Raw genomic sequence first — 12,515 nt, 5'->3', positions numbered from 1 at the left:
CTGAAGACAAAGGTGGAATCTCTGATTCAGCCATAAATCCTCAAAATATAACTGTATCCTGAGGTGAAGAAAAACTGAAGAGGAAGACCCTAGGAACCATCATAGATAAGAGTGAAAGAATTTAGTATATCAAGGCTGGGAAAGGAAGGAGATGGGAGTCAGCCAAAGCATTTGGAAAAGAGTGACACCTGGTCACTGACAGTAACTAGGAAATAACAAGCTGCTAAATGCAACAACATTTTAACTTCAGGATTCATTGTAGAAAAAGACCAAATGATTTATAAATGGAGCAACTGATTCTCAGCGGAATTCTTCTTCCAGCTATCAAATGGTGACAATTTTTTTTTAAGTTCACAATTGCCTTAAAACTCTTCCCTTCGACACCAATTTTGTCACTATTAAAAATGTAGCACTGAAGTTTAATTCCTTTTCTTATGCAAACAGCTTTTGAAGTAGAGGCAGAGAAATAAAACTTAAATGCTTTCTTATAAGTGTTGAAACGTATTTTAAATTTGCTTTCTGATGCTACATTAATGCAAGCGTCATGAAGAAAAAACCAGACCGTTACTTTGGAAACCGACACAGACTTATCACTGGGTGTTCAATTCAATACCTATTAATGCTTATACATATGGTATTAATTCTGCATTAATTCTGTCAAAAGTGATATCATACTCCAAACGTCCAAATTATGACATCACTAAAACAACTTTGCTCTTCGCGGGTTTGGAGCATGACTGTGCCAGAGTTGACTAGAATTTATTCATGCAGCTGATTCTGACAAGTTCAGTTTAATTAGTTCATGCACTCATAATGTACAAGAGACTATGTTTTTGAAGATTTGCCAGAATAGTTTCTATTCTCTTCAACTTAAGTGCCAAATGCATGCACTTCTTTATACTATTTATACCTTTGCCTATAATTACTGTTCCCTAAGGTGTGATTGTCCTATTTCATAAGAGTTTGTGCAGCTGCCAACATGAAGATGTAAATAAATTGTAATACCGTTGCTATGAGGTGTAAAAATCCCACAGCTCATATCCAGGCCCTTGTATAATAAACTCAAGTAAACATTCCATTTCCTGTAAGTGATTGTGGTTTGTGACTAGATTTAAAAAAGCGATGCAGTAAGTCATCACTTTTTTTAATGATTTGCTGAAAACAAAGCCATGTAAGCATGAAACAAAAACCAGCTATGTACAAATATTTATTTTTATGGAGGAGAAATACCTGCATACAAAGTTGCATGGTGCCTTGCTATTTGCTAGTGTTAGGGAGCTGGTCTCATTTCCATTTACTGAGGAAAATCTTGAGATGCAGCTGATATGCCAAAAGCAAAGGCCAAACACTTCTACGTAAAGGTGGTTTGAAGGTCACTGCTGCACTATTTTGAACTTACTGCAACTCAACTTGACACCCTGTATTTTTTAAGAGGCTGTAGCTTTGTGTATTATGAGTGGATCACCATGGCCAGAGGTGAACACAACAAAGATTCATTCAGTTCTATCCTTCCAAAGCATTGAAAGGGTGGAGGCCTTCCTTTCAGTACCATTCACACCTATCATATATAGAGGATCCCCTTATAGGCCAGGCAAACATTGTCTCCCTTTCTTTTACAAGGAAAACACCCATGCTTTACTGAAGAAGATGTCCTTAGTTTTTCCTTGACTGATGGTGGTTAAACAATAATTTTACTCCTCCTTTCTTGTCATGGGACATGTTCTGCGGTCTGTCCTCTTCATAGTGTAGACATATCATTTGGTATGAGGATGATTTAAACCAAAGGAAGGCACTTTTCAGTAGGAGGCACTTGTTCGTTACTGGTGACAGGCACACTGTGACATTTAGCTGTAAAAACATATCAGTGCTCACATCTTTTCAATAGAGAGGTTTTGCATTTGTTAACAGAGCAGATAAATGAAGTGGTGGGTGTCAGTGGGAATAAGATGAGCACACAAGTCATGCATGTCTGACTTCATAAGTTAAGCTGACCACAAAGCAGCAATAAAATCTTCAGACCACTTTACATCAGCAGGTGTTTTACATCATGGAACAAATAAGCTAGTTTACACATGCTGTATGATTTTTAAGCTGTTTTCTGGAGTTACTTTTCTCAGTGCCTATAAAGCCATATTGCCTAAAGACCACAAATTCGCATGATCGAGCTGCAACTGGAAAATGAAAAGTGTAAACCAATACTTTTAGTTGGAGAGTTGGTGCTTTCACGAGGTTGGGAGAGTAGATCAGGAGCTGGGACATGGCGTTTAATGGCAACTCAGCAGTAACTTCTTGCAGGACTACAGTTAACTCATTTCATCAACTTGACCTCCCTTCTCCTCTTTCCCTCATTTGAATCTAAAGTGCCCATGGTGAGGGCTGTGTATGACCATGCATTTCTGCGACAGCGTTTCATTAAGACCTCAGTTGCAGCTGAAGCTGTAGGCAGCATCCCCACACAAAATATTTTAAAGCATTAACCATCACCTACATAGCTTTGACTTTTAAAATCTGGCATTTTATATTCTACCAAATTTAGCAGAAGAAAAAAAAAGGCCATATCCTGTTGGAAAAGGGGGAATCCCATCTCTATCATGGTGTAATCTATTTCTGGTCCTAATGAACTGTGGGTTATTGAAATTTAAACCAGTCATTAGCCCAGGACTGAACATTACATGGCCTGGGAATCAGTCCAATGTAATCTGGGGGTGGGAGGGTGGCTCAGAATTCCACGTTTGTGAGGAAAGCAAGAAATATTTTCCTGGCAGGTTTGTTTAAAAAAAAATGGCAGCTGTTTTTAATTGCTGGGAGGGTCAGATTGTTAAAAACAGTCCCAGTGGAAATGGATTAGTGCATGGGAGGATGTCAAGGTGCAAGATAAATGGAATTTAGTCTCTAGTCTGGCAGTTTATTATCTGGATAGGAGCTCCAAGTACTGTATGTATGTACATGCAAAACACACAATCTTATGGATTGGTGTAAAGGCATTATTGTTGACATGACTTTGGAGTGACAGCTTTATTCATGAAAAACAAAGCTATACATGAGTTATGCAAGTAAGCTCTTTCTATCAACACCGTAGACTGCTTGTTTCCTTTAGGACATTACATTTTTCAGGAAAATTACTCCAGAAATGTGTAAGAAGTTTTAAATGGCCATGTGTTTTCTCTCTGGTTTTTGTTTCTCTATCTGTAAAGCCAGATTGTCTCTTGAAGTATATCATGAATATGTATCCTTTAGAAGGAAGAATGAAATGACTCTTCCTAATAGATTATATATCTCAAAAATCTGTGTGTAAAATATAGGTCTTGTTGTTTGTTCACACTGGAACATCATTATACCCTTCCAGCAGACACTCTTTAATTAGTGTTCCTTTCATTATCAGATTTGCTTAACAAGGCCTCGGTATAAGTCACATCCAAGCCTTTAACTCAGATCTCAGCATCAGTTCTGTTGAAAAAGGTCAGGCTACTGCAGTGCAGGAGTCTGACTGAGGGGCAGGGCTGTATTTGCTTAGAAACAGGAACAGTATTTGCATAATGTAACCAAGGCCTTGGAGTAAAATAACATGAGTAGATACTGTGACGCCACTCAGGTTTTGTTTCAGTTTATGCATAAGGAGCAGTAGGTATAATTAGGGGAGGTGTCTCTGTCAGACACAAATAGTCCAACTTAAAAGGTGAATGCTATCGGGAGGTTAAGAAATGTGACCAATGTAATGTCTGTGTTTGAAGCCAAAACCAGAGCCTGCAGGTAACATCCTGCTGCATTCAAGTTGATGCTCAATCACTCACTGACTCAGCTGGGATGAGAGGAAAGGGCAAATCTTCAGCCTGATGCTGTTAGACCCGTTCTTCATCCACCATCGGGCGGCAGCTCCTGCCTCTTTGCCACTTTCTGCTCCATTTCTTCTGTGTCCATGCCATGCCAGTCCTTAGAAGAGGACTCCCTCATATCCCCAGCAGCCTCTCATGAGGGGTTTGTTTCAGCTTCAAGGAAAGTAAAAAAATTAGGAAAAAATTAGGAAAGCAACTTTCTTTTATCATTTTTCCTACTGATTATTCTATTGAATTATTCTGTTTACAGTCACCTGTAATTCTCTGAGTGACTTATGTAGTTTTTAAACATTTGCTGCTGTTCCATATTTCAGCTTAAAATCACAGTTCACAAGAATTTGTACTTTCTTAATAACAGTTCTGCTACTCTTTTTTTTCTGTCTGAGTTTTTGGAAGGCCTTGTGAACTAGTGCTTTCCAGTTTATCAGACAGTGAATCCTTTTGCCCAATTTTTTTTTTTTTTACAGATACCTCAACCTCATTGAAAAGAGTCCTAGTGCAAACTTTGTTTTCAGTTTTCCTCTAATATCTATATTATCCTTAATTTTTCAAGAATGAAAAAATGAATCATCCAATTTTCTCACACAGTTCCCAACTGAGACACATAAAAATATATTGTTAGTATTTTTGGTTGTGTTTATGATGACTCCTCATCTTATACCTTACCTTTTACCTATATAATTCTCATATTCCATAATATATGTTCCTTTCCTTGAATGAGACTAGAATACTATTTTCTGAAGGCTACCATTTTGTCTTAAACAACATCTTGAACCTCACAGTCTAACTATACTAGCTTTTAATTAGCCTTCTCTTTTCTTTTTTGTTAAGGTGCATTCATTCCTCTGTGACTCCTGGGATGCCTGAGAAGCCTCCATGCTGAGTGTAAGGATTTTAATTTCCTCACTTTTGACTTTAGGGTTTTTTAACTAAGTTTCTCCCTGAAAAAATTTCATTATCAAAAGTTTAGTGTCACAGTCCTGCATTTGGTACAATCACTCCCTTGAGAATGTTGAACTTAATTATGCTGTGGTCACTATTAATTAGTGGCTCAGCAATAGTTACTTCTTGAACCAACACCTATATATTACATAGGACAGTGTAACTTTCCCTCATGTGTGCTGTAGAACCTACTGCTGTAAAAAATATAGTCTGAGAGGTCAAGAAGTTCTTTCTCTAAATTGTCCATTGGAAAGGATGAATTTCTATGCAGATAGTTGAAGTGCCCCATTAGAGCCATTGGTTACTAGTCTTGGTTGCTTTATTTGTGCCTGCTGACATTTCAAACTTCAATATTAATAACACATTTTTGCACAATAAAAAAATCTGTCATAGGTTATTAAAATGTAGCATGTGCTTTCATACTGAATTAAGATCCAATATCAAAATCTCTGCAGGACAAAAGGTTTGAAAATGCTGGAAAAAAATATAATGTTGATGTGAAGTTCTCAAAAAGCATTGCTCAATATTATTTTAATGATTTGATGGTTAGTAACTTACAAACTACGCTAATATTCTTATAAACAGGAATATTTTGCTGCATCTATTCTATTTCTCTCCCTGTGTTGACTCCTGTATTCACCAAATTCCCCTACATTATTATGATATAATGTTATTTCTTCATCGTTACAAGACATCGTGCTCCCTACAGTTGATATATATCCTGGTCCTCTGTAAGTACTTGTCATACTAATATGAAAAGTCATTCACAGATGTTCAAACTGCAGACATTTTATACTAACATTTCCAGATAGTTTTTTTAATTTCATATTCTATTTGTTGAAAGTATGTCTACTTTTCCTAACTTTTGTTTCACTTTAATGTGTTAGCAAGCAAAAAAAAAAAACCCTCTATTTTTTTTTACTGTACACTTGGAACATAACTAATTACGTTTTTAATTGCTTTCTTGGACTTGAAGAGATTAAATTTTTTAGAATTATTTCTGTACTGGAGTATTTCTGTATTGAAATACTGTCCTGAAGCATCCGAGAGTCTAGCCCTGGTCTAACTAGAGAGCACCCATATGCTCACAAACAGCAAAGATACCATTTTCAAAAGATTTGGCTGAAAGATCAAATGCTTGGAGGAGCTAGGCTTCAACCAGGCATGTCCAATGTGCTAATATGCCATCATTCATGATTTAAAGGGCTCCATCAATTCTGGCAGATGGTGGCTTTCCTGTAGAATTCAGTTGCATGACTTCACATGGCCCAGCAGATGTGCTAAATCGGGGTGTTCCATCCCTCAGATATAATTAACATATTCCACAGCCTAGTGTAATCTGTTTAAACAGCAGAAATGAGGGCAATGTGAAGGCAATGGCTCCAATGATGCCAGGAGTACCAGACTGACTTATATGCTTATATATATGTCTATAATGCTCTGTGTAGTCCATTTTTCTACTTTCTCTAAAATTCTCCACGTATGACAAGCCATATTGTTAAATAACTAGACTAAAACCTTATAGTGAAATTAAAATGCAGGAATACGTCTCTTTATGGCTACTGTTAGATGCTTAGGTAGTGAGGAAGTACAGTACTGCATTCTAGATTCTGATAACAAATGCCTTGTTTCGGGAATGTTTATATCCAAAAGGCTCGTTCAGCCCAGTATATAGATAGCTATGATTTAAACTTCAGACTGAAATTCCTTCCCAGACTGAAATATACACACACACCCTAAAAAAAAAAAAAAGGCAAAAAAAAAAAAAGCAGAGGGTTGAATATTAAATTCTGGTTTTTACAAGATAGCTTCCAAAGACAGAAAAGGGAAATAAGCACAGTTATGGTGGAAATTCCAATGTCTCAGGTGAAAAAATGCTAATGCAGCTTTTGGATACGGTTTTAAGCTTTGCCAAGGAGGAAATGGAAAATTAAGAGGTTCTTGGAAAACGAAGAGGTTTTGACTGAAGATCAAGACACTGACTCAGGAGAGCCTGAAATTCTACAAAAGCTATTGCCAGCTTGCGTCAGTGAGAACAAGTGGAAACAAACCAAAGAAATTTATCAAGTTACATTGGCAGCTGAACCTAAAAGACAAATAAAAATGTGTTTATTCTTAAATTTTGTGATTACAACAACAGCTTTTCTCCCTTACTGTGGCCCCAATTCTGAGTTCCCCTAAAATATTTTTATTCTCTTTTTATTTTCTTTCCCATAGTTTTTGCTTTATCCAAGGGGTCCAAAAGTCTCTTTGTCTTAATTTATGTAACAAAGGGGTTAATATTCCTGATGTTTTCTCTGCTGGGATGCCAAACAGGGTCACCAGATGTGATTCATAAGTTGTTCTTGCATGCTGCTTAGCAAAAGCACAGCTGTGGTTACACACTGCGGGTGGAGGGAAAGGGGAAGAGATCCTGACCCCGTTGGAGTCAACGGGAGTTTTACTATTTACTTCCACAAGGCCAGGATTTCACCCCAAGTATCTATGTGGGTCTTGTTATTTGTTTTCCTTTGTTCAAAAAAATCCTTACTGTCACCATTCCTAGATTTCATAGAGATTAGATGTGAATCAATAATGTATTTAATTATTATTATAACCACCAATCTACAATATTGGATGACAAGTAAAACATGACTAAAAGATTTAACTCATGATGAAACTTTATTTTGTTAGAGAAAACGGGGGTTTCATCCTTTTTTTCCTCAAAGTATTTACTTTCCTGAAAAAATATTGGCATCTAAATATTAGCATTTGGAGAGAAATATTTTAGTTTAGTTTAAGTGTGCACCCCCCAACCACCCCGTTTGCTGCTTTACAATTTTACAATGTTTTGAAAAAATAATCTAACGTTTTGATGGGCAGGAACAAAGATTTAGTTGCCTCTAGCACTATCTGCACAACCTTCACTGAACTTGGTTCTCAGCATCATGTCTGCTTCTGAAATATGAAAAACTGTAACACAATCACAGATTTAACAGAATCTTCTGTTTTATCAGTGCATTCCCTCTAAGTTGATTCTAAGTACATTCTTATTGGCTCAAAAAGCAAAAACTTAATTTACCTAGAACTATCGCTAAAATAGCTTTAGAAAATCTTATTATAACTACATAGGTATAAGAGGATCATAATTTCAGACAAGAAAATCACAGCTAAAGTTATGTTAAGAAGGATCTTACATTTTGCTCAGAAAAGGACCTTTCTTCCATCACTTTCCACTACTTGCCACTTAGGTGAAAACTAATCTATGATGATCATTTTCTATGGTCTTAGCTCCTCTCACTCTTCTGTCTACAAAATGTAAGGCTGTGGTACGAGGTCATCTAATTCCTCTGTGGAAATGGGTGGTCCATGTTCTCTGTAAGTATCAGACAGGCACATATGTGTGACTGGAAATGTACTTGCATAGGGGACATACTCAGTTTGACTTACTAGTATTCTTCTTGCACTTGAATTCAACTATGAGATTGTTGATTGTGAAACAGCTAGACATGTTTATCTATTTTACAGAGCTTGTATAAACTACAGTGACATTTCTTCTGCTTCTGCTGTCTTGGCTTTAACAGGATCATATAAGATTCATTGACAACAAAGACAATTATGTCTCGACAATCAAAATTTCATATTAAAAAATTGTGGTGTTTACAGTCTGATTGGAAAAATAGTGTCCATCTTGTAATACTTCCATAAAACAAATGTTAGTACATGTCAATATCTTTTATATATTTACTAATTTACATGCGGCCATGAGTACAGCTTTTGACCTCAAAACTTGGGATAGTCTTTCTTTCAAACACACGCACAGACGCCACCATCCTTCATTAGATGAATACTGAACTAGTCACAGACATATTCTGTTTCTCAACCATATCCCAGGTAACTGCAATGACCTGAAGGCAATGGCTGGTTGGCACATCAAAGAGTGTGAAAATTGTAGTATTTGCTTCCAAGGTTTGATTTGCAAACAGTATTGAAGAGATATGCACATTTTTATAGGTATTATGGATACATTAGTGTATTAAACATGCATGTAGCTGTTCTGAGTTCATACTACTAAATTTTCTAGCCTTTGAAAAAGAAGTGACCAAATGCAAACTCCCTGCTAGTCCTGGACCTTTGCTAAACTCCAAGTTGAACCCAGGAACTGCTTGGGAAAGTGCTTGTTGACCGGGGCCAAAAAACATCCAGGGACTGTTCTAGCAATTTACCAGTGTAGATGTCTGAGTTCCAGTATCCAGGAAGTTCTTTGGCTCTGCTTAATTTCATAACAGAGCTGTAACTGGCATTTGCTTATGTACATGCACCTTTTCTGTGACATAATGTGACATATCAGTTTCAATATTTCAGTAATACTCTGCAGCATACTGAACACCAGACCAAATCCAAACAGCCCTTCTCCCCAAACTACATTAAAATTACTTCACAATGACCCTAAATCAAGCCACTACTTAACCAGACAGGACATTTTCAATGTTCTGAAGTTCAGTGTATAAAATAATCTTTGGCTCTTACTTAGGACCATTCATCCAAGCATTTCAAGGAACTTTGGAGGCACTAAATAAGGAAAGAACTTCCTTCGGGAGCGGCAGGAAGACTGTAAAAAGAAAGCGGTTCAAATCATTATAGAAGCTATTAACAAGAACAAAACCTGCTTCCAACAGAACTGTTAGGTTCTGACGTGCTCTATTCTTGTTACTACATGACTTTTGTTTGGGAATAACAGTTAACGCTTTCTTCCTTATAATATGTATTTTGTCATCATACAGGCAAATGCAATACCTTAGCTGTTACTTTCCACTCTGAAAATTTATTGAACAATTAGGAGGGGACAGTGTAAAAGACTTGGAGGCATTGTCCGTCAGTCTGGTATCTGAGCTCACCATGGAGACTTGGAGTGCAGAAGGAGGAAATACTTCACCGTCCATTCGTCTGGGGTAGATGAATCTGTTACAGTGCCCAGAGGAGGGATTTTGAATGGTATTTATATATGTTCTGATCGAAGATTTTATTACTAAAATGTTTTATTTTAGCTCTGGACACTGTTAGCCTCCAGTTCAGTCTGATCTTTTTTGACAGGAAAGACCACGCTAAGATCCTGTCTGGGAAGGCTGTTTCTCATGCCTGGTTATTGGCATCAGGGACCGCCCAAGATGCACCATCCCTGCAGGAGTTATTGCCTGGGGTTGGGTGAAGGAGCAGGTGGTCTCCGAGGGCAGGAGGGAAGGCGGCAAGTAAGCAACAGTGGCACATTGCATCGACCCAGGAAGACTTTCGACTCCACTCCCAGTGAGGTCATGCCATTGAATAAGTGAAAGGAGCCCCAGCCCAGACAGTAGAAGGCAGACTTTATTTTCCATCAAAGCTTTTAACTCACAAATCCATAGCCAGTCATCTCCTCATCAGGCGTTTTTCCGAGGAGAGGACCAGAGGGCTGGTTCTCAGTTTAATGCATGTGTCTAGACAACTCCAGGCACATTTATTCCTGTTAGAACGGCTTATTTCCCTTTTTTTCCTTCCTGCTCTTCTATAGCAATGTCTTTGTTATTGTCTCTGTGTGTCTCCCTCTCCAGCAGTCACCCAAAGCCAGAAGCATGCAGGCACTCACTGCACATGGAGGGTTACCTACACAGCACGATGATGAGATGCTCCAATCCAACCTTGAACAAGACAGCACGGGCACTGGAGGCAGCATATGTATTCTGGCCTGACGGTCAGAGAGAGCTTAAATAAATTCCAAACATGTAATCTCATACCACCTAACTAAAATTCTCCCAGTTATTTTGTTTCAGGGAATTATGTTTTATTGGCTTCTGACACAGCATCTTATCTTTCCGTCTTGAATGGCTGCAAAATGCTGTTTAATGTTGTTCAAAAGGCCGCTGATTTCTACCTTTCAAATGACAAAATTCAGCAAGGAGAAACAAGTTCTGCCAGTGCAGGTTATAAACAACTCAAAAAATTTTACTAGTTTGGACAATTTCTTAGAAAATAAATAATCTATACAAGAATTTTTATGACAAATTAAAAAGGAAAAACATAACAAAAATATCGTCTATGATTTCAAGTTTCATTTGGCTTTTACCAGGAAGTATATTCCCCATTCTTATCCTCCTTTTGTCTTATTTCTATCAGGTATTACACCTTCAAATGTATGATATTGTTAATAAGTATTAAAGATTACAGAGTGATTTCCATGTTGATATCCTGGTTTTACTTGCTTGTACAATTTTAGACGCTACTTATTACAGCACGAATTTCCCAGGCTTGTTTTGTGCCTGAATTTTACAATAATTTTAACAGCAACTGTCCAGCCATTTTTTTGTATGAAGAAAATAGATGAACATTACAATGGGTATTACAACACACAAAGCAGAGCACCGCCAGCAGCTCATTTGGTATCAAGTTTCACATAGGAATGAACAGTGGTAGTTTTGACCACAGGGCAATGTGAAGGCCAAGGATTAAAAACGGGATAAAGGACTAAAACAATCTCCCAGAGGAACTGTTCCTTGGGTAATCACCAGCTGAGAGGATCTAATCTGGACCAATTCAAATTCACTTCCGCTATGGATTTGCTAGCAGCTACTGTCAGCATTGGTATACATTTGATTTAAAGGATTCTTTGGGGTCTGAAGTGTTAAATCTGGCGTGAAAATAGCCATCCTTTGGTAACATGCCTATATAAGATATCTTCCACGGCTAAAAATAGAGTGTAATTACGAAATATGATGAATAAGGGCAGGGTAATGGAAGATATAAATTCTAGAAGTAGACCTCAAATGTCGTAAGTGAAGGATAAGGTTTAACAGGATAGTTTTATAGCAACCAACAAGCCTTTAAATGGCCTAAATACTTATGAATCATTTAAAGTAGCTGTGGCCAAGCATGAGGGTTCATTTTTAGGCTCTGAAACATCTCTGCCAGTAATTTTGTATGACATTTCCTAACCTATAATCACACTTGCTGGGTCCAACAGGTATGTGCTCAGTACTGTGTTTTTTCCACTACACACTTCGGGAAGCCCCATCTATATCAATCCAGATGGCTCACAAACTAACCTGGGAAGAGTCAGATTAAAAAGAGAATACTGAGGAGTGAGGCCTATCATGGCAATTAATTATTGTTAGCTGGTGTGACAACCCACACCCCCCTCCTAGGATGACCAAGGATTCCTCTGGGGGGGGGGGTTGCCCCCATGGTGGCAGGAGATATTAATGGGCCCTGGGTGAGACAGAAGTGCTCGTGGATGGCATTTTGAGGGGGCTACCATCAGACATACTGCGATAGGAGAGGACAGATGTTTCTACTGCTGCATCTCATTTTCCAGCCTGTTCCACCAGTTTATTCAACCTGAGTGGTCTCATCAAAGGGTTTCCAAATCTAGTCTGTGATTGCCACTCTCTGATATTGACCTCTGCTTATTTAAGGAATCCTGTCATCTTTACAGATCTTCTCACTGGGAAAGATGCAGAAAGGACAGTAAGTTTCCATAAAATATCAAGGTCAGCCTCAAATGAGTGTACTAACTCGGGAAAATCTAGGACTTAAATTAGAAGATAAAAAGGAAAATATCTGCCAATAGCTGGGAAGAGAAAACATGCACCTTTCATGTGATGCTGTATTATTTGTGGTGTTGGAAGTGGCATACTCATTCTGGTTCAGCACTCAGGCAAAATGTTAGGTGTGATAAATCAATTCCAAATGGGTCATCACACAGCATGTACCCAAAATAGTTACCACTGT

Source organism: Leptosomus discolor, chromosome 4 (genome assembly GCF_034619465.1).
Source record: "Leptosomus discolor isolate bLepDis1 chromosome 4, bLepDis1.hap2, whole genome shotgun sequence".
NCBI lineage: Eukaryota > Metazoa > Chordata > Aves > Leptosomiformes > Leptosomidae > Leptosomus > Leptosomus discolor.
This window is presented reverse-complemented; position numbering follows the sequence as displayed.